This window comes from Mesocricetus auratus, unplaced genomic scaffold (assembly GCF_017639785.1).
Source record: "Mesocricetus auratus isolate SY011 unplaced genomic scaffold, BCM_Maur_2.0 Super-Scaffold_100676, whole genome shotgun sequence".
Classification (NCBI taxonomy): Eukaryota; Metazoa; Chordata; class Mammalia; order Rodentia; family Cricetidae; genus Mesocricetus; species Mesocricetus auratus.
In genome coordinates this window covers 158,953,727-158,974,982 of record NW_024429266.1, presented here as the reverse complement: position 1 = coordinate 158,974,982, position 21,256 = coordinate 158,953,727, and positions in this window count along the sequence as shown.

The window sequence follows — 21,256 nt, the reverse complement described above, 5'->3', positions numbered from 1 at the left end:
AGGGATAAATGACATCATTGTACAGTCTTCCATAATTCCTTACCCCTACTTTTATAAATGAGAAAATTTTCATAGCTCATCACTTCTACTGCATTAGATTATTCTCTCCTCATACATATATATATACATATTATATATACATATATGTGCATACACATATGTGTACATACGCGTGCGCGCACGCACACACACACACACTTTTAATGACAGGGTTAGCCTGTGTAGCCCTGGCTGTCCTGGAACTCACTCTATAGACTAGGCTAGCCTCACACTCACAGAGGTCCTCCTACCTCCGCCTCCTGAGTGCTAGGATTTGAATAGTATGCCACCATTGTACAGCCTCTTCCCTCTTTCTTATTGTCTCCTCTAACATCTAGAAAACAAGACTGGAGCAGCAGCTCATGCCTGTAACCTCAGTTCTTTTGAAGCTGACACAGGAGGATTACTGTGAATTTGAGGTCAGCCTGGGATATACAGCAATGAAGATTTCATCTCAAAAAGCAAACAAACAAACAACAACAACAAAAAAAGATGATGTCCAGTTTTTCTGAGGTAATATGACTATTATGTGATTAAAACAAAACAGTTTAAGGGATGGCAGAAAATTCCCTTTCCTCTAAATACTTTGTCCAGCTCCCCATCCCTTAAGCACTATAGTTTAGCTAAATCCACAATAAATTCAGACCCCCAATCACAAGTTCAAAGGCTGCGTAAACAGAAGAGCCGAGTCTTCTGGAATTCACTACCTCTCACTCCTTTGGATCAACATCTTTCTTTATCATCAGTGTGAACATTCTAGATTTAATAAAGTGGGACAGGAGGGATGACAATTTGGGCTGGGTTCCCATTTCTGAAGACCAACCAAAATGGCCCACTGTGGACAGCTGGTTTGGGGGTGCAGTATGAAGTCAGATCTCCAGTAAACAACAACAAAACCCTGCTGCCTCCCTTGGTCTCTCTGTACATGCTTCTCTGGGAACCCTCGTGGAGAATCACAGAGATGTGAACAAGGCAAACCAGGCAGGAGACAGAAGCACTTCATCATGCCTGGTGTGGTCCGTGGTCCTACTGGTCCTGCCCCTAGACACACAGCTTCCTTTCTCTCTGCCTTAACTTCACCTGTAGATATATGATAAACTATTGGCAAATGTCGCAGAATTGTTTTATTATTCCCCAAAATATGACCAACACAGGGCTGGTGCCATCTCTGTCTCTCTGTGTCTCTCTCTCTGTCTCTCTGTCTCTCTCTCTCCTAGTTTCTACTCTTTTCAGAAAGGAAATACAAAGTCCACCTCATTTTTAATTTATGGCAAATGGCAGAGATTTGTTTGCAAAAACCAAGAGGATGTACTATGAAAACTAACAGTGAACTGGTGTGGTTTTGACACAATCCAACAGTGAAAGCTAGGAAAATCATGTATTAGTTATACTAACGAACATTAATCATCTACTTTATGTCTAGACTTGTGTCAGTCACTGTGGAATACAAAGAAGCCTTGAAATATATGTTGGTCCAAAAGTTTCTCCGTGAGATAGACGTGTAATAATGAGGGATCAGTCCCTAAGCAGAACATAGACCTGAAGTGAGGGGCAGCCCAGCGTGAGTGGTGACGGTTGAGAAAGGAAAACAAGAGGCTACAGAAATTAATCTGGATAAAAATGTGAGATTTAAACAATAGAAATGAAGTAGGGTGTCCTGGGAAGGCCAACAAGAACACAGGGGTATGGACATATGTGGACTTTGTAGGAGACAGAGAGAAGAAATGCCCCATTTCAAAAGGAAGCCAAGGAGCAGGTGGATGGGCATCATGTTTTCAATTTGATAAGCTCTTGGGAGGCCTGAAGTGCAGGATCTTGAGTTCAAGAATTGCCTGGGTTTTAGGAAGAGTTCAAGTTCAGAATGGACTGTGTAGCAAGAACTTCATCAAAAGCAACAAAAGAGCAACTACCAAGGCCATCGCATGCATCTGAATTTGGGACTTTTGACAACTAGAAGCCCACCCTAGCTGCAATTCATACAGAAGCAGGGCCAGTTTCATTTTTTTAAGAATATTGCCTCCCAAATATGAATCTCAAACAGTGGTTATGAGGCATAGTAACACTGTAAGAAATCTCTGTTAATAGTGAAAAATAGTAAGAAATGTTATATGATTCATACCCTTGAAGAGGGGAAATTATTTGGCAGATTTGATTTAACTTGTTTAAGGAGCCAACATCAGGGGACAGATTATGAGATGAGCTGAGTCTGGGAAACTCTGAGGTCACTGGAAACCTCTTAGAATCTAATGGAATGTCACAGGTTGTGGCTGCCATCATCTGTGTCCTCTATTTTCCCAGTTCAAAGCAAACATGGAAAAACATGGTCTTTTCGTGAGAAAAAAAATACACTCTCACTCATTCTTTTCCTTCATCCCAGAATAAAAAAAATAATCAAGAGTACTTTTCTTAAAAATGACAGAAGCTGTTTCATTTGAAAATGGCATCAAAGACCATGCCCTTCCAGGATGAGAAAGTTACACCAAATCACACTTGAGTCTGGCATGTCCTTCAGGTGGGCACCAAACCTGGTCAGAATCAGTGAGTTCTTTAATGATATTTTTAAGAAACAATCCAAGAAGACACAGTGAGATGATAAGATATGGAATCTAAAGGGACTTGACTTCATCCATTCAAATACAATTGCCTCTGGAGTTTACGATGCAAGTCAATGTGCAATGCAGATTTTGTACTGAGATGAAATTAATTCCATAAATGTTCTCAATCCAAAGCCCAGAAAAACCCAGAGAATTTTATTAATAATCAGATATCTGTTTTGCACCATCAGCCTGAAGCACAGTCCTTAATGATGTCAGGATGTGCATATTTGGGACCTGGTTGAGGGACAACCTGCTGTTATTTGAATTCCCTGGGTAACACTGGAGATCAGCTTGCAGAAATCCCTGTGTGTCTCAGTCCCAACTCAAGGACAAAAGAATATCGAGGGACAAAATCTTCAGGCCAGTTAAAAACAAAGGGCCCTTCTTGTTACTATACTGCCTTCTAGGGAGAGGGAGGGAGTGTTCCTCCCAGCAGGTGATACAAAATACTGCCACCTCCCCACCTCTGCATCTGGTGCCTGAACAGGTTTATATCTTCAGGTCTTTCTTCCTCTTGATGAGGGCTACCTTTGTGAAACTGTTCATGGAGATTTCATAGGTTTCTTTGAAAATAATATGAAAAAAACTAAATGACTCTCTAGCTTGAAGCATGCATAGAGATGAGTCTCCAACTGTATGTACAGTTTTGAAAGTCAGGGCCGGTACTTCCAAAAGCATGGGTTTGTTGAAGTGCCTTTTAGATCTTACTAATGGAGGAGATGATGTTCCAGTTACTTTTGTGACTTGAAAACAAAATCACAGAATCAAGAGCTATGTAGTAATGGAGGTTGATTATTTTTCCTGCTAATATCACTTTGAGCTACTGAACTGAAATTGATGTGGGTCCTTAATGACAATTAATTAGAGAACTAGAGAGGAGTTTTGAAAGGCATAATAATAATAATGTCTAGCAGACACACATTTGGCATTATTTAGACAAATTTGTTTAATCAGTTATTCTCTTATCATTTTACTAATTCTATTTTGTTATGAATACTTTATATGATGAACTCTATTACTTTATCAGCTAATCTTTAAAACTAGAGTAAGTGGCTACATGTTGGTTTCTTTTATATGGATATACAATTTATGTGTATGTGAGTATGCCTGCTTGTCTGTATGTGCACCATGGACATGCAGTGCCTCCAGAGCCCAGAAAGACAATGTCTGATGGCCTGGAACCAGAGCTACGGGTAATTGTGAGCTTTGTGCTGAGAACCAAACCTGAGTCTTCTACAAGAGCAGCAAGTGCTCTTAACCACTGGGCCACCTCTCCATCTCCCATGCTAGCTTCTTCCTTACAACAAAAATAGATCAAGCAGAAACACAAAACAATCAAACTTGAAAACAGTGTACATTTTTAACTGGAAACAAAAACCACTTCAGTGAATTATTGCTGAAGAGTTTCTTCCTGGCCTCTCTTGTTTTCCCACCCCAATCCCTACACACACACACACACACACACACACACACACACACACACACACACACAGTCTCTCTCTCTCTCCCTCTCCATCTCTCTCTCTCTCTGTCTCTCTGTCTCTCTGTCTCTCTGTCTCTCTCTCTCTCTCTTTCATGAGTCCCTAATGTGGTGAAAAGAAGCCATATTCTAAAATCATGTTTCCCACTTCTGGCTCTTTTTTTTTAAGTCATGGCATCAGGATCTCTGGGCTTCTTGCACTAAAATACAAATATTATAACTAGGTAGCTCAAACACATCACTCACCATGACTAGCCCTGCCAGAAGTAGCTGTGCCATTTTCTCTCTATGGTACCAAGAAACCCTTTACACATTCTAAACCCTGCTTCCTCTCTTGGTAAACACGACACACATTCATTTAATGATATACATTTCACAGGGCGGTTGAGAAGGGTAGGAAATGACACCTGTGAAGAGACTTTCAGTGTGCCTGGTAAATTATAGATGTCGCTCAATCAACAGTAGCTGCGGCTGCTATGATCATTATTATTATAAATTATTATTATTACTAGTCCCATTAGCTAATGGAAAAGGAATGAGATCCATGTTGCCCCAGTCAGAGAGGAGGAAAATGGAAAGAAGGTAGTGGGGGAGGCACATTTTCATGGTTCTGGTGCCTGGTCGCCCAGAAAGGAAGAAGGCTATGGGAACAGCTCTCTGACCATTTTGCTGGCAATCGGACTGGAAATTTCTGGTTTACTTACCACTGCCACAGCTGCAGATAGGTGAGCAGTCAGTGGGGGAATCTATAAAGAAAGGCTACACGAATAATTTAAACTCCTCGACCATTTCACACAAGAGGTTAAAATTGAACTTCTTCGTCCCAGGTGCCTATAAGCCCCAATTCCTGTTGAAAGTTTGAGTGTGTGTGTGTGTGTGTGTGTGTGTGTGTGTGTGTGTCTGTGTGTGTGTGTGTCTGTGTCTGTGTGTGTGTGTGTGTATCTGTGTTATACACATATTAATACTAGTGCATCAGTTGTTGAGGCCAGAGGTTGTTGGGTGTCTGCCTCTGTTGCTCTACACTTTATCTCTCACTGAACTTGGAGCTTCCTGATTGTTTAGACCAGCTGGGTAGCAAACCACTGGGACCCTCCTGTCTCTCTTTGCCTCTCATTGCTTATACTGTATATTGTCACAACTGACTATTACATAGAGAATTAAAGATAGCTTTTTATGCTTACCCACTGAGACAGCTCCTTGGTCCTTACCTTGTTTTTAGAGATGGGGTCTCTCCCAGAGTTCTCCCCTGACTGTAACTCACCAAGTAGGCTAGGCTGGCTAGATAGCAAGACCTCCAGCGATCTGCCTATCTCCAAATCCCCAGGGCTAAGATTACAAGAATGGACCACCTTGCCTGGAGTTTCTGTGTGGGTTCGAGGGATCAAACTCTGATCTTCCTGTTTGTAAAGTAAGTACTTTATCCACTAGATGATCCCCTCAGCCTCACTCTCTTCAAGTCTTCAGCAATTTATTGTGGGAATAAAAGGTGAGAAAACAGGACTTAACACCAGAAGAAAGAGGATAAAGATGACTTTTAGACCCAAAGTTAACACTTGGTATACAGACGCTACCCGAGGACTGGGCTCTTCACATAGGACTGGTGCCTGCTGTGCCGCAGAAACACTGAAATTTGACCAGCTGTGATACATGAATAAGGGTCTTGTTTTAGGATTTTACAGTATTTTTTTCACTTTTCTCACTGTTGTGACGAAATTCTGACAAGAAGAAATTAAGGAAGCGGTTAGAACCTGCTCACAGTTTAAGGTTTCAGTACCTCATGATGTGAAGGACATGTTGGCAGGAGCCAGGAGCAGCTGGCTCAACTGTGCACTCAGCTAAAAGGTCCATACTGGTGAGCTACTCGCTGTCTCCTTTGTACGGAGTCCAGAACCCCAGACTAGAAAACGATGCCACCCATATTTTATGTGGGTCTTCTCACCTCAGTTAACCCAACCTAGAACCTCCTTTACAGATACGCCTGGTGGCTCTCTAATCAGTGACTTTCAATCCTGTGGACAATGAGTCCTAGCCATCAGAGCTGGCATACAAAGTATCAGAGGTGTGAGACAGATCACTCCAGACACAGGTGAACAAAATCTCCACACGAGACCCTTCAATGTGCTAATATGGACTGCTCCTTCCCTGCCGTCTGGTACTATTCTCACAAAACATTTCTTGGACTCAACAAGCATACCTGTGAAGGACAAGGCTTGGGATGGCCTGACATCCTGTCCATTTTGTCTCACCTGTTTTTTTTCTTTAATTCAGTAAGCAAAGTCTATCACTAGTGGGAGTCAAGATTCGCTACACCCAGTAGAGGTTAAAAGGCTTATTTGGAGTTGGAGAGATAACGCTTACATAAAAGACAGGTGGCTACCAGAGGTTCCAGCTCCAAGCATCCTCCAAGGCTGTTTCTAGTGATGTGGTCAACAGTCAGAGAGAGCACAGCTCCCAGAGCCTGCCTAAATCCTCCCCTCCTGTACGCAAGCATCCTCCAAGGCTGTTTCTAGTGATGTGGTCAACAGTCAGAGAGAGAGCACAGCTCCCAGAGCCTGCCTAAATCCTCCCCTCCTGTACTCAAGCATCCTCCAAGGCTGTTTCTAGTGATGTGGTCAACAGTCAGAGAGAGAGCACAGCTCCCAGAGCCTGCCTAAATCCTCCCCTCCTGTACTCACTTGGGGGTGGTTAGCACCACAGGTGCTTAGTTAGATTACAAAAGTCTATATTAGTCTTTTTAAAAGCAGGACTTTAGAATTCGTATAGCTATTCTTAGTAAAGCTAGAAGGATATTTGTCTAAAGCACAGGGCTCTGAATCTTTAAAACTGCAGCTTTTATGGGAAGACGGAGAACTCATAGCAATATGCATCAACTTCTAGGGAAACAATCTTTTCCTAAACTCCAGTGTGCACTTGAGGATTCATTGTGGAATTATGATACAGGTTTAAGGAAACATAGGGTGATTTCTCCTGTCCCTCAGCACATTCCCTCATAAACAGCCCTTTCTCCGAGCCCATGCAGAAGGCAGTCATTGGTGGGTTTCTCTTGAGTTTGTTTATCTCTACATGTACACAGGGGAAATGATGAAAAGTCAGTGGTTTCAGAATGAGAATGAATTACACCCGGGAGCACAGTGTTCAGAAGCATTCATTTCTCTAAGTCTTACAGTGAACAAAAATTGATTGTGTCTATAATCTCTTCCTGTTTGGAGTGTCTTATTAGCACTGTAGATGCCCCAAAACATTGGTGACATGTCTGTCGAGGCAAGGATGCAGACTCTCAACTGTAGTGGAAGGCAGGTTATAGCTGCTAGTCACACTCCCTCTGTCCCATGGATAAGTGCAGTGTCCCAGGTAAACATGGAGCCTAGAAGTGGGAGGTGGTTTCTTCCCTTTGCAAACAATGGCTGCCTTTAAACTGGAGCCAACACCATTGTGACCATGGGGGAAGAGAAGCCCTTCCTGTAAATAGAACCAAGGCAAAGGAAAAGCATACTGGGAACAAGATAACATAAAGGACCCTTACAGCAATGTCAGAGCCCTTGGTTCCAGCCAACATTCCTAAACACAGCTCTCCAAAACTTACCTCCCAGCAGATTCAGGTGTTGTCTCCTGAAACATGTCTGGGAGGGGGGTGGAAAGCTACTTCTACGATGCAATAAAGAAGTAGTTGAATAATCCACTCCTAGTCTTAAAAATTCATGTAAAATTTGCATTTCTCCTTCATAATATATCTATGTTTGTTTTAAGAGAAAAATATGTTAAATTATTTACCTTTGAGCAGAGTTGACTTTCCAGGGAGACGTGCCATGGGTGTACAGTGTCTTTTCTTACCTCCTTCATTGCTGAGCGCTCACAGCTGGGGACCCCAGTTTCCAGTTACCGGTTACAAAGAAGGACCTTAAGGAAGGTTAGGATATGGATGTCTCTGGCGAGCCATTATTCCTGAGACACAAAGGAGACTGACTACAGGTCGAAAGATGATCACTTGATGGCAATTTGCTGCTTTATGATTTCAGTTTTGGATTGCATCTCTCTCCTCCAGCTCCAGATCCCAGGATGGATACAGTGTTTCTTGTGGTGTGTCTATGATGGGGCTCAAAACAATGTGCTATTATCAATACAATGATGTGTTTCTATTTTATCCAAAGATTCTGACACTCTAACCCACCACTGTTACTTCTGAGAGCTAGGCTGCTATCACCTATGGCCATTCACTCCATATATACATTCCAGAATAAATTTCCACAGGTCTTGCCTTAATAAATATATGTAAATCATCTGAGGAACAGTGCTTGTTTCCTTCTTTATGGCTGAGAGCATTGGTTTCCATGCTTCAGATAGAAGGTGGTTTATTTGTTTTGTAGTCTGGGGTCTCAGATTCTATTCCAGGTATCATCAGATTTTCCTTTGTCTTTGTTTTCTTTGTCTCATAGAGGTGGAACTGAAACGCACCATTCAGATACTTCATAATCAACTAACGTCACTTTTGAAATCTAAACCAGGCTTTAAGGTGGGCCAGGAAGACAGTTTGGTGGGCAAAGTGCCTACCAAACAAGCCAGAGAACCTAAATTCAGATCCCTGGTACCCATGTAAAAAGCCAGTTATAGCAGTGTGCATCTGCAACACCAGCCCAGGAGGGAGAGGAGACTGGCAGATCCCTGGAGTTACCTACCAGTCAGTCTAACATGACCAATGAGCTCCAGGTTCAGAGAGAGACCTGACTCAAACACTAAGGTGGTGAGTAACCGAGGGAGACATCCAACATTGAATTCTTACCCCCAAATGCATAGCACACATGCACATGTCCAATCATGCACACACACAAATGACATCTTTAAATCTCTGTGCATTTCAATCCTGTATTCAACTCCCATGTTGGAGCTGGGGAGAAGAGCCCGAAATTTGAGAATGCTATTGGTCAGACACTAAAAAGCCTTTTCAGTGTCATACCCTGATCCTTAGGATTCAAAAGAGAGGGAGGGCTGGGAAGAACTGCATTGCTCTGCATGGGAAGTCAATAGAAGATTGTCCTTGGCTTTGAACTACTTAGAGGGAGAAAAGGAACAAAAGTAACCTGCCCCAATAAACTTCACAAATACAGGAGATGGGTAAGAATGGTCCAAGGCCATAGTTTACTACTCATAGACTAAACCGTTAGGCCAATAAACTCACCACTGCCCCATTGTTTTATCCTGCTTGAGCCCTTTAACTATGTTGCAAAAAAGTAGTTCCCTTGTGTTTTATTCTGTGGATTTTGGAGCATCAGTCTAAGGCATCTTCATTGCTAATCCAAAGTACAATCGAGGTGAAGAAGAGCAAATAGCAAAATCCAGTTCTGCGTCTTGTGCATACAACTTAAGAGTCAAATGCTCCCAGGAGGTTAGAAATGATGTTAACAATCAGGTATTAAAGGAAACAGCAGTGGGTCAACGGTGTGTATAAGGCAACCCTAATACATGAGACTAGCAGTGTCAGTCAGAATAGCAGCCAGCCTTTCCTTGAGGATATCCCTTCCTCTGTGCCTTGGTGATAACTGGACAGTAGCAAGAAATAAACCTTTGGGCTGATACTGAGACATGTGGCTCCCATTGAGAGGCAGCGTAGGGTTAGAAATGACATGGATCCCGTTAACCACCCAAGTCTTGAGTTCAAAGCCTCCACCCACTTCTCTTACTGTGTTGTCTCTTTAAGTCACGGTTTCCATTTTTATTTAACTTCACAGGATCCATGAGCAAACGCAAAGCAGAAGGGCAGTGCAGCATCGCGGCTCTTGAATGTTCCTCAGAGGCCTGTGTGTTAAAGGACTCAATCTAGGATTGTCCTCCTTTTAGAAGATGGTGAAATTTTGGAGAGATGGAACCTTTTTTGAGATTTTTAGGTTATTAGGCTAATAACCTTGAAGAGGACATCCTCTTCTCTCTTTTGTAGTCTACCACTGAGGTAGATGGTTTAGCACTACTGTGTGTTTCTGCAAAGGGGTGCTACCATACCACAGGCCCAAAATAATGGAGCCAATTGAGCATGGACTGAACCCTCCAAACTCATGATTCAAAAATAAACCTTTATTCTTTATAAGTCGGTAACCTCAAGTATTTTGTTACAGTGATGGAAAGTTAGCAACACAGGTAAGAACTAAGCACTTTTCTTTTTTGCCTCTTCCATATGCTGTGTTGACTAGTTTCCCTGAGATAACAATTTCAAAAAAAAGCTATAGCATTTCACAAGCATCAGAGCATGGCTGCTCATTCAGCATTTTAGCTTTTTATTAAGCAAAATGATAAGACATATCCTATAATCAGCACATGTTCCTTTGTTTGCCTAATGACACTAATCTGTTTTTATCTTAGTCATTTAACTGAGCTTCGTGATTAGCCCAGGCAAGGTTTTAGGGATTTAAATCATTTGTTTGATGTTTTTGCTTTTAGGCATGTTTGATTATTTATTAAAATCGATAGAATCAGCTGTGTCAACTAGTTATTAAAACTATAATTCCTTTATTGGTGAATACCAAGAGGACTGAAATAAATGAAAAAAAAACCCTAAAACTGCACATGAAGCCTTGATTATGAGGCAAGTTTCTACACGAGTGGCCTACATACTCTGCAGTAACTGAAGCCTGTTCAGAACAACACTGTTCTATCTTTAGTCAATAAGGAAAAGGACCAAGTGCATAAGCATATGTGCAACTCATGTTCTGATTTATGCTTTAAAATAAACATAAGTTTGAAAAAGGCACTGTGTTCTGGTCTCCAGAAAAGAAATACCAAACACTTGCTAGGAAAGAGCAGTGACCGACTCCAGTTAATCCCTTCCTACTTGGTATGTTCCCGGGACTCCACCCACCAAGTGTTGGAGGTTTAGAGTCTCTTTTCCCACCTCTGTCCCTGGGTGTAACCGTCTGTGGCCAGGGCACTATGGTGGGGATGATACTACCAATTCAGGTAGAGTCCAGCTGCTTTGGTCTCTGATCATCATGGGGTCCTCATGAGCTCTGCATTCACAGTGAGCCAAATGCCCAGTGCCGAAAAACCTTCTGCAAAATGTAAAATGATGAGACACCATATGGAGAGAGAAGACTACACTGGGAAGGGGAGAGCTGCAATGGTGGTCAAGCAAGGTCTTCAAATAGCTTCTAGCCCAGACCACCCTCTGAGTGACAGAACTTCCCGGTTGAGATAATCAATATTATCGATGTACACAATGGGAGTAAAAACACATCAGCACCACTTTCAGTCACCTTTGAAGCTCTTCTTTCCTTAATAATAGATAACTTAAATGGAGAGAAAAGAAAAGGGCATGAACTCAGCTTTCTCAGAATAGTGCTCAAAATTAACATACGTGGATGAACAGTCAAGTATAGTTCTCACCCCTCATCAAATCCAGCCCCCAACTGGTCCATTTACAACACAACTTCCATACCAAAGACTCACAGATCATCACAGAAAAGGGGACAGAAAGATTGTAGGAGCCAGAGGACCAGGAAGTCTGCTGTGAGGTTGTGTCTCCTAGAAAGAGCAAAGCTGTATCCCTGATATCTCAATGATGTGGCTGCCTCAACAAGACATGAACAGTGACATCACCAGTGGTCATGCTAAGGTGGCAGGGGGGAGTCTCATAGGGTCCCACCAGTAAACAAAGAACTATAGGCAACTAATGACTGCAAAAAAAGGAGAGAATTCGTTTTCCCCAGGGTGCTTCTGACTTATCCAATACTAAGTGATCAACCCCCAAATCATAAACACACAAGCAACACTAAATGAACCCAGCAGGTTGCATTTATATATTTATACACACACACACACACACACACACACACACACACACACACACAAAAGAGGCAATGAGTTTGAGAGGAAGTGAGAAGGCTGTCAGAGAGGTCTAAAGGAGGAAAGGGAGAGGGAAATGATGTATTTATATTTTAATTTTCAAAAGTCGCAGCAATAACAACAAAGATTCCAACCCAAGTGAAGCAGTGAACGATCATCAGCTCGGGATTAGTGTGCCCCTTCAAAGAAATTCTAAGGGGAAGAAGTGAAATGCAGGGCCAGCCACACAGCTCAGAAGATGTGAGTCTAGAAGTAAGAATTCTGGTCTGGCTCTGCCTCTGAGTTGATACTGGGAATGTGGTCCACCTTCTAGGCTTCTACTATGTCACCGGTACAATGAGAAAGGCAGGTAACAACAATAAATTAAATGCAAGATAGGTTAATGGAGGTCATTTGACTTAGATTTGCAGGTTCAAAAAGCCACACATACAAATGCCAAAACATGAGATCTATGTATCTTTTCATATATAGTCAGAGAACAATACTTGAGAATGTAAAATATATTATATTTTAGCATATTTAAACTTATGGTTCATTAAGTGGGTATATTGTCTTTTACATAATATTAATATTTATTTTTTAATCATAACATTATTTTATCATGTATGTTTACTAAGGATTTTAATTTGAAAATGTCACAGTATAAGAAATATAATTTTCATCCTAGAGCCTTAATCCAGTGACTGATGGAAGCAGAAGCAGACACCCACAGCTAAACATTGAACTGAACTCCTGGAACCCAGTGTCAGAAAGGGAGGAGTGATGAGCAAAGGAGTCAAGACTGGACTGGTGAAACCCACAGAAACAGCTGACCTGAACAAGGGGGAGATCTTGGACCCCAGACTGATGGCTGAGAGGCCAGCATGGGACTGATCCAGACCCCCTGAATGTGGGTGTCAGTGAGGAGGCCTAGGCAATCTATGGGGCCTTGGGAAGTAGAACAGTATTTATCCCTGGCACACAAACGGACTTTGGGTGCCCATCCCACAATGAGGGTTGCTCTCTCAGTCTGGACTCTTGGGGGAGGGCCTCGGCCCTGCCCTGAATGAAATGACAGACTCTGGAGATTCCCCCATGGAGGGCCTCACCCTCCCTGGGGAACGGAGTGGGGATTGGGTGGGGAGCTTGGAGGACTGTTGGAGGGGTGTGAGAGGAGGGGAGGGAGAGGGAGCTGGGATTGACATGTGAAGCAAGCTTGTTTCTAATTTAAATTAAAAAATAAAAAAATCAAAGAAAAGCACCCTTTAAAAAAGAAATATAACTTTTGCAGCCAAATACAGCATTTACTTTTTAAATTTTGCATTTATTTAGGTTTGCATGTGTGTGCACACTTCTGATTGTCAGTAAGGGCATCACACGTGTGCACTATAAGTGGAAGGTAGAAGAGGGTGTCAGATCTCCTAGAACTGGAGATTTAGCTTGTTGTGACCGGACTAATGTGTGTGCTGGGAACTAAAACTGGGCCCTGTGCAAGAGCAGCAAGTGCTCATAACCACTGAGCCTTCTCTCCAGGACAAGTTTAGCATTTCTTTGCTTGTATTGTATTGTAAGTCACAGTAGATGGGACTTAACCTACAGCAGTCCTGGGTATTGTCTTTCAGCTTCGTTCAGACATTGGCTACATTGGGGTTTTTATGGTACTGAGCAGATTAGCAATTTGGCTCTATAAAGGTGTGAAGAGGAACTGGCTGTGGATCCTGACGGTGTGGTGTCCCCTTCAGGGGACACTTGCCAAGTGAATCTCCTGATGCCTGGCTGTTCAACTAACAACCAGAAGGAACCTCAAACAGCAAGCTTCTTTACAGGGACACACCTTTGAGGCTTTTATCTAACCCATGTCTATGTCACAACTCTCACACCATCATTCTGGTATTGGAAACTGACACTGTCACCTGGGGCAGCCCTTGGTTCTTCAGAATGGAAGAGGAAATTAAAGGCAGCACCACAACATGATATAAACTCAAAGTTCCTGGACAGGTGGAGTATAAGGCCATAAGAGAAGTCTTCTGTTCCTGAGTTAAGGGAGGCTGGAATGAAAAGCTGGAACAGAGGGGGTTGGCAGATGGGTCAGCACATGGTGCAGCGTGAATTCTAATTGGTCTTATTAATAAAAACCCTGAGTCAGATATAGGGGTAAATGCTAAAAGATCAGAGAAGCATAGTAGCCAGCCACTAGTTCTTTTTTTGTTTTGTTTTGTTTTTGTTTTTGTTTTTCGAGACAGGGTTTCTTCTGTATTATTTTGGAGTCTGTCCTGGAACTCGATCTGTAGACCAGGCTAGTCTCAAACTCACAGAGATCTGCCTGCCTCTGCCTCCTGAGTGCTGGGATTAAAGGCATGCTCCACCAACGCCCGGCCAGCCACTAGTTCTTACCTCTACTGAATCCTCAGACCTAATGGGCAATCCTATCTCTAGGAATCCTGAGACTGAATGCAATGAACTCCTGTCTTCTCCTGCCTTATATTCCTCTCTCTGCTCAGCTAGATCCCCTCCTGTTTCCATCTCCCTAGTGCTGGGATTAACGGTGTGTGACTCCCAAGTACTGGGATTAAAGGTCTGAGTCACCACTGCCTGACTCTGTTTCTCTTTTAGACTGGATCAATCTCATGTAGCCCAGGTGGCCTGGAACTCACAGAGATCCATCTGCCTCTGCCTCCCTAGTGCTGGGGGATTAAAGTTGTGTGCCACCACTGCCTCGACTCTATGACTAACTAGTAGCTAGCTCCATACTCTGATCTTCATGCAAGTTTTATTTGTTAAGGCACAAACAAAATACCACCACAACATGGTGAGTGGCAAGACTTAGGGCAATGGATAAGGCAAAGGCCACTTTCATCAGGTAGGCAAATATCTAAATGGCTCTGTGAAGAGAGATGCCTCTAAATTCTAGTCTCCAGGCAGAGACTTGATCCATGCCAGTGTGGGGCAAAGCTGGAGACCTTGTTGAGAGTAAATTAACCGCCACTTTTTGTTATGAAAAAGTTAAATTTTCACCTAAAACCAATGCCAGACACTGGGGATCAAGCTAGGTCGCAGCCTGCATGCAGAAGACACTAGGTCCATCTCCAGCATCACCAGAAAGAAGAGAGAAAAAGATGCAGAAACAATAAAAATTTAAGAAACCACAGTATCTTTTAAACCACAAAAGTTGACTGACACCTAGGTTTCTACAATGTATGTATAATAGTATGTATATTAAGTATAATTTATAATTTTTCTACCAGGTTTTTTGGTACTAAGACATCTTTTTGAGAAATCAAGGCACCTTTCTGAACTATTGAAGCCCATCAAAGGATAATAGTTTGTAGTGGGAAATGGGAGTGACTGTCAGAACAGCTTAGCAGTCTTGGAGGTATGAATAAGCTTGGCCACATGGAAAGCTAACTCTGAAGCCACGGGCAGCCCTTCCATGTCTGTCGTCTTCGCTTCTGCATGGACACATATGGGACAGAACACAGGAAAATACAAATAGCGCTTACTCCCAGTTGTGTGAAAAACTTAGCCTTTCCTCCTCTCCTGCAGAAGAAAGGAAAAGAAGAAAGAAGATGCTTTCAGCACTGTAGGAAATTAAGTACCCAGGAGAAGAAAGAAAAATGGTAGTAAATAGATAAAATCTATGCAAATTAAATCAGTATGACACCATTATCATCTGTCAAACTGGCAAATTAAAAAAATTAATTCCCAATGAAGGCAAAATAAAGACACTTTCATTCCACAAGACTAAAAGAATTTGTCACCACCAGATACTCACTAAAGAATATATTAAGGAGTATTCTTTAAGCAGGAGAAAGATGATTCCAGATGAAAGAACACGGAGGCAACAAAGGCGGGGAGAACAAAAAAAGGTAAATACGTGGATGTGTCAGAATGGCGACTAAATGTACAAGACAATAATGCCATTGTCTGGCTGGCTTTGGCTCGTGCAAAATGTGCAACTGAAATCCACGCATATTATTCATTATTAGGAGGTAAACAGCACTAAGTGGCTAGCAAGAAAGTTCATAAAGAGGTTAAAAAGATTAGACTTCCACAAGTCAAAGATGAATTCACAAGCATGTGAATGCCAAAACAATAGAAGAAAAAGTTTCACACTCCTGACAGGAAATGAAAAAAAAAATCTCTTTAACCTTCCAAATTGGTGACCCAAGCATAAAATAATAATAGCAATAATAATGGTGATGATGAAGGAAAAAGCAAAGAAAGAAGGATTGGCAGATAGAGTACATATTGTATCAATAAATACATTGGCTGTAAGTGCTTTATATGTTTTATTTTAAATGACAAAGATTAGCCAACTGTACCTGAAGAAAAAGCCAAACAAAAACGTAACATTTACTGTTCTGTAGGGAAAAGTACAAAGTGCTGAAAGTAAACTGTTTTACAAAGAGGAAGAGTGCATAAATAATCTAGAAGCTATAAAATAACAAAATACATTTAAACTCCAAAACATCACTGGGATTGAAGACACAAATTTAAACAGGAAATGTTTAGCTCATTAGGAAAATGTATAATGATTTTAAATTTTTGGGTAAATAACATACCCAATAACTGTATGTTAAAATACATGAAAGCAAAAAATGGACAGAATTTTAAAGAGAAACTGAAAACCCTGTATTGATGGTAGGGAAGCTGGCATATCTCGTTGTGTTAATAGCAGACCAAATGAACAAACCAGTTAAAATAAAGTATTTGAACTACACATCTGACAAACCCAAATTAAATCGGTATGTAGAACGCTCTGTCAAACTAGAAAACACATACATTCTTTGTACACACACTTAAATAAATAATTATGGCCAGGTGATAGTGCCTTTCATCACAGCACCCAGCAATAAAACCTGAAAGTTAAATATAAGCAGAGAGTACCATATAATCATTATTTAAGGAATATATTTAGCCAACTCCACATCTACGTATGATTACAATACAAAAATAACTTCAAAACAACTTCAAAAACTTGGGGCTGGAAATACAAATCAATGGGTAAAGACTTGCCACACAAGCATGTGGACCTGAGTTTGGAGCCCCAGAGTCCACATAAACCTGGGCATGATAAGACCTATCCGTAATCCCAGTGACCTGTGGTAAGATGGGAGGTGGACCTAGGAGAACCCCTTAAAGGCCAAAAGCCAGATAGATTGAGATACAAAACTGTGAACAAGAGACCTGTCTCAAAAAAGGTGGAAGGTGACACCTGAGGTTGCATTCTGACCGTGACAAGCTCACCAGTGGAGAGAATACAGAGATTCGTTTTAGAAGTAGTAAGTTAGATAAAAGTTGACATTGACAGAATATTCTAGCAGTGTGTGGGAAAGAATTGTTGAATGGAGGGCTCTCCTGTCTTTATCTGTCTTCACAGATTTTTAAAAAGTATTTTTAAAGTATTTCTTACTTTTCTTAAATTCAATAGGATTACCTTTTCATTTGGAGACCATAAAACTAGTATAAGCAAACTCTCATGAACTTCTTTCATTTTTTTTTCAAGACAGGGTTTCTCTGTATTGCTTTGGAAGTTGTCCTAGAACTTGCTCTGTAGACCAGGCTGGCCTCTAACTCAAAGAGATTCACCTGCCTCTATCTCCCAAGTGCTGATATTAAAGGAGTGAGCCACCAACACCCGGCCTTCTTTCATTTTTTTATGTTCTCAATCAATAGTTTCTGTTTTCACATAAGGATCTTAGGCAGGTTGATCTTCCTAAAAAGGTACAAATCCTTTGGTCAAATACTTCATTTGTATGGAAATTGATATTCCCAAAATCTACCAACATATCTGTCCAAATACGTATACATATTTATATTTGGAAATATTTATCAACAAAATAATAGCAGTGACATAATTATCTGCATATCAGGGGCTGGTTAGATCAACTTCGAGGGTGAAAGGAAAGAATGAAGTCAGTCCAGACATGCAGATATACTGTATATCTTTGGCAAAATATGTCATATGTAAAACTGAAATACATATTTTAATTTTAATGTATTTACTCTTTCCAAACTACCTTTCATTCAGTAACCATAGCCAGTTATTATAAATAATTCTTGCTCACTCAAGCACAAATCAAATGAGTTGGAGCAATGTAATCTGGTCTATGAATAGAGCAATGATCTGGAAAATGTAAGATGGACAAAAGTCTAGAAACAGAATCATGAATTGGAAGCCCTGGACCACTCAACCTCCAGTGGTGATCACTCATCTTGTCTGAATGTTGGCTATTCCTTTCAATTGTGTTTTCATCCTTCAGGCTCTCGAGTTGCAAATTACTCAGAAGAGAAAGAAGTGAAGAACTTGGGTTGTACACCTAATTCTTGATTATCAGAGGACACCAGACTTGAAACACATTCCCAAGGGAAGTATGTATACAGAGATATCAGTTATTTATCAGAATAAATTCAAGATGCTCTCTAGAAGGCAGAAAGCGTGTTTCTGGTCATCTGCATTGTGGGTTTCCTTCTTAGTGAGAGATGTGGGTTCCATATATGCCCCCAAATCTGTAGAATATTTAGTACACAAGAAAACAACCCTTCCATGTTCCCTTTAGACCCCTGGATCCATAAGAGCAGCTATTGTATCCATTGTCTTTGTCTCCTGTCTCTCTGTCTCTCTCTCCCTTTCCTTTCTTTCTCGTTCTGTTTTTCTCTCTGTGTGTGTCTCTGTCTCTGTGTGTCTCTGTGCCTCTGTCTGTGTCTCTTTCTTTGTCTCTCTCTGTGTGTCTCTATCTCTGTCTCTCTCTGTCTCTGTCTCTGTCTCTCTGTCTCTCTGTCTCTCTGTCTCTGTCTCTGTCTCTGTCTCTCTCTCTCTCTCTCTCTCTCTCTCTCTCTCCTGTCTCTTCCCACTACCTTTCATGTAAGTTTCAAACTCACTATGTAACCCTTTAAGGTTTACCTTCAGCCTTCTGACCCTGATTTCTGGGGTTATAGGCCTATGCTGCCATGCCTGGTTAATGCAGTGCTAAAGATTGAATCCAGAAGTTTGAGGATGCTAGGGAAACACTCTACCCACTAGGCTACATTCCCAGCCCAATTTCTCTTTCATTTCTGTATTTCCTGCACCTAATAAGAATATCTTACACCCACAAGGTATATAATAAATAGTGGCAATAGGAAATGTGAATGAGAAATAGAGAGGGCACAGAGAGAGAGAGAGAGAGAGAGAGAGAGAGAGAGAGAGAGAGAGAGAGAGAGAGAGAGAGAGAGAGAGCTTTCAAGTACTTGTAGTTTCTTTTTAATTATAGGGAGGGATAAAGAAAATTAATCATTACAATGAGTTCTTTGGGCCTATAAAATTGCTTACTTAAGGGTTTTGTGGTGCCATTGTTAGAAGGGCTTTGCTTCACCCTGCCCTGACCTATCCCGTTGTGTGTGTATCCACAGAGACAGCCAGGCAGAGAAGCCTCATTGTCCAATGGAACAGACTAGCTTCAGTGGAGAGCCCCCTCCCAGGCCTGCACACACAGCAGCTCATCTTCGCCAGGGCCCGGGAAATAATGACCTGTGGAAAGACAAATAGTGCAGGGTTATTTGGTCATCACACTGGGGCTCCAACTCTTTAGAAGTCTGCACTGACAGCAAAAACATTGTTGAGTGTCTAAATAATTTGAATGATATTCGGAGGGAGACTGGTAAGTGGAGAGCAGCGATGGCTTGATGACAGCAAACTGACAATGGAACAGAATTTTGCGGGCTGAGACTATAGTAAAAGCAAACAATGGGGATATTGTCCTGCTGTTATTGTGTAATGCTGTAATTTATGGATGAACTGGAATTTCAAACAAAATAAACAGACTTGGATTTGTTAACTAATACAGTAGGCAGAGAACAGTCTGTTGTATGAGAGGAATGAGACTGCTTTCAATACTCCTGCTATTTGCTAAACAGAAATATGTTTATATTTGGCAGGAAGCCTCGCCTTTGTTTTGTTTTTGTTGTTGTTAGCGTTTTGACAATGGCCTTCTTTCTTTAATCCTTAGTACAGATAGAAGAAGTGAGTGAAAGCAGAATACTGTCGGTATGTATCATTAAACAGAGATAGAGTTCTGAAGTCGAAAAAACAAAGCCTGTGCATTTCAGAAGCCAGGCAAAACCCTGCAAAAGTGACAGTGAATTTATGCTTGTCTTTCAAATCCCGATGCCACTCTTAACATAGACTCTGTGGCCATGTAAGGCAGTGATACTAACCACAACACACTGATTGCTTCTCCATCGCTAGTCACCTGTGATGTCATGACAAAACACTGGATACTAGGAACACTTATTAAAAAGTATCCACTTTTCTCCAAAGTTTAAAAAACAGGTTAATATCTTAGTGAGCATGGCTAGACCAATGATAGATGACTGTAATTTATGGGCTTCTTGGATTCACCATTCTAAAGGAAAGGACATACCTTACATGTCATGTCACTGCTGGGGACAGTGTTATCCCATAGTAGGTAATAAGTGCATATGTATTTTTTAAGTCCACATACAGTTCTTGTACAGGTAAGGTCTTGCTTTAGCTCACGGCTACAAAATGAAGTCTGAGATAAAATGAAGCACAGCCATTTCTTCACAGAGATGTGACAAGGGGACACATCTGTTACTGTCTTCATTTCATCAGGACATGTGTTGGAAAGGAGAGAGAATCTTCTAGAATGAAAAGTAAGGGTTATAGCCACCTTTCATGGACAAGCATCCCACAAAGGTGGGGTTTCTAGAAGCTGATGTGAGTGTGTGTGTGTGTGTGTGTGTGTGTGTGTGTGTGTGTGCGCGCGCACGTGCGCGTGCGTGCATGTGTGCGTATGTGGGTGTGTGATTGCTCTTGGCAGGCTGCAGAAGGACAGGCAAGCTACCAGGGACTTCTTTAAGGATGGCTTAGGGCAAGGATTGCCCATGTCCGTTCATTTCCAAGAGGTTGCGGCATCCACTGAGCTGCAATTTGTACAGCCAAAGTGTCTTGGTGGCCCTTTCAGAGAAGCTGATGAGCAGTTATTGATGCACAGATATGTGCATATTCGCTCTCTCCTGTATTGTAAATGGGAGGGGGGACCTCTTAGAAAATGTAAAATAAATGAGTAAAATAAAATTTCAAATCAAAATTCTACTACCTCCCCAAAATTCTAAATGACATAAAAGCATGAGAGATAAAAATGCAAATTCAGTTAAAGCAAGTAAACATATCTTTCTATTCTGGATTTACTAAATCTTGGGCTTGTTTTAGGGATAAAGATCTGTGTAATTCCCACAAAAATATGGGTGACTTTGTTGAGAGACATCACTACAAAGATTCCGGTACATACTTTTATAGGTGGCATTATATGTACCTTACTCCCACCCAAAA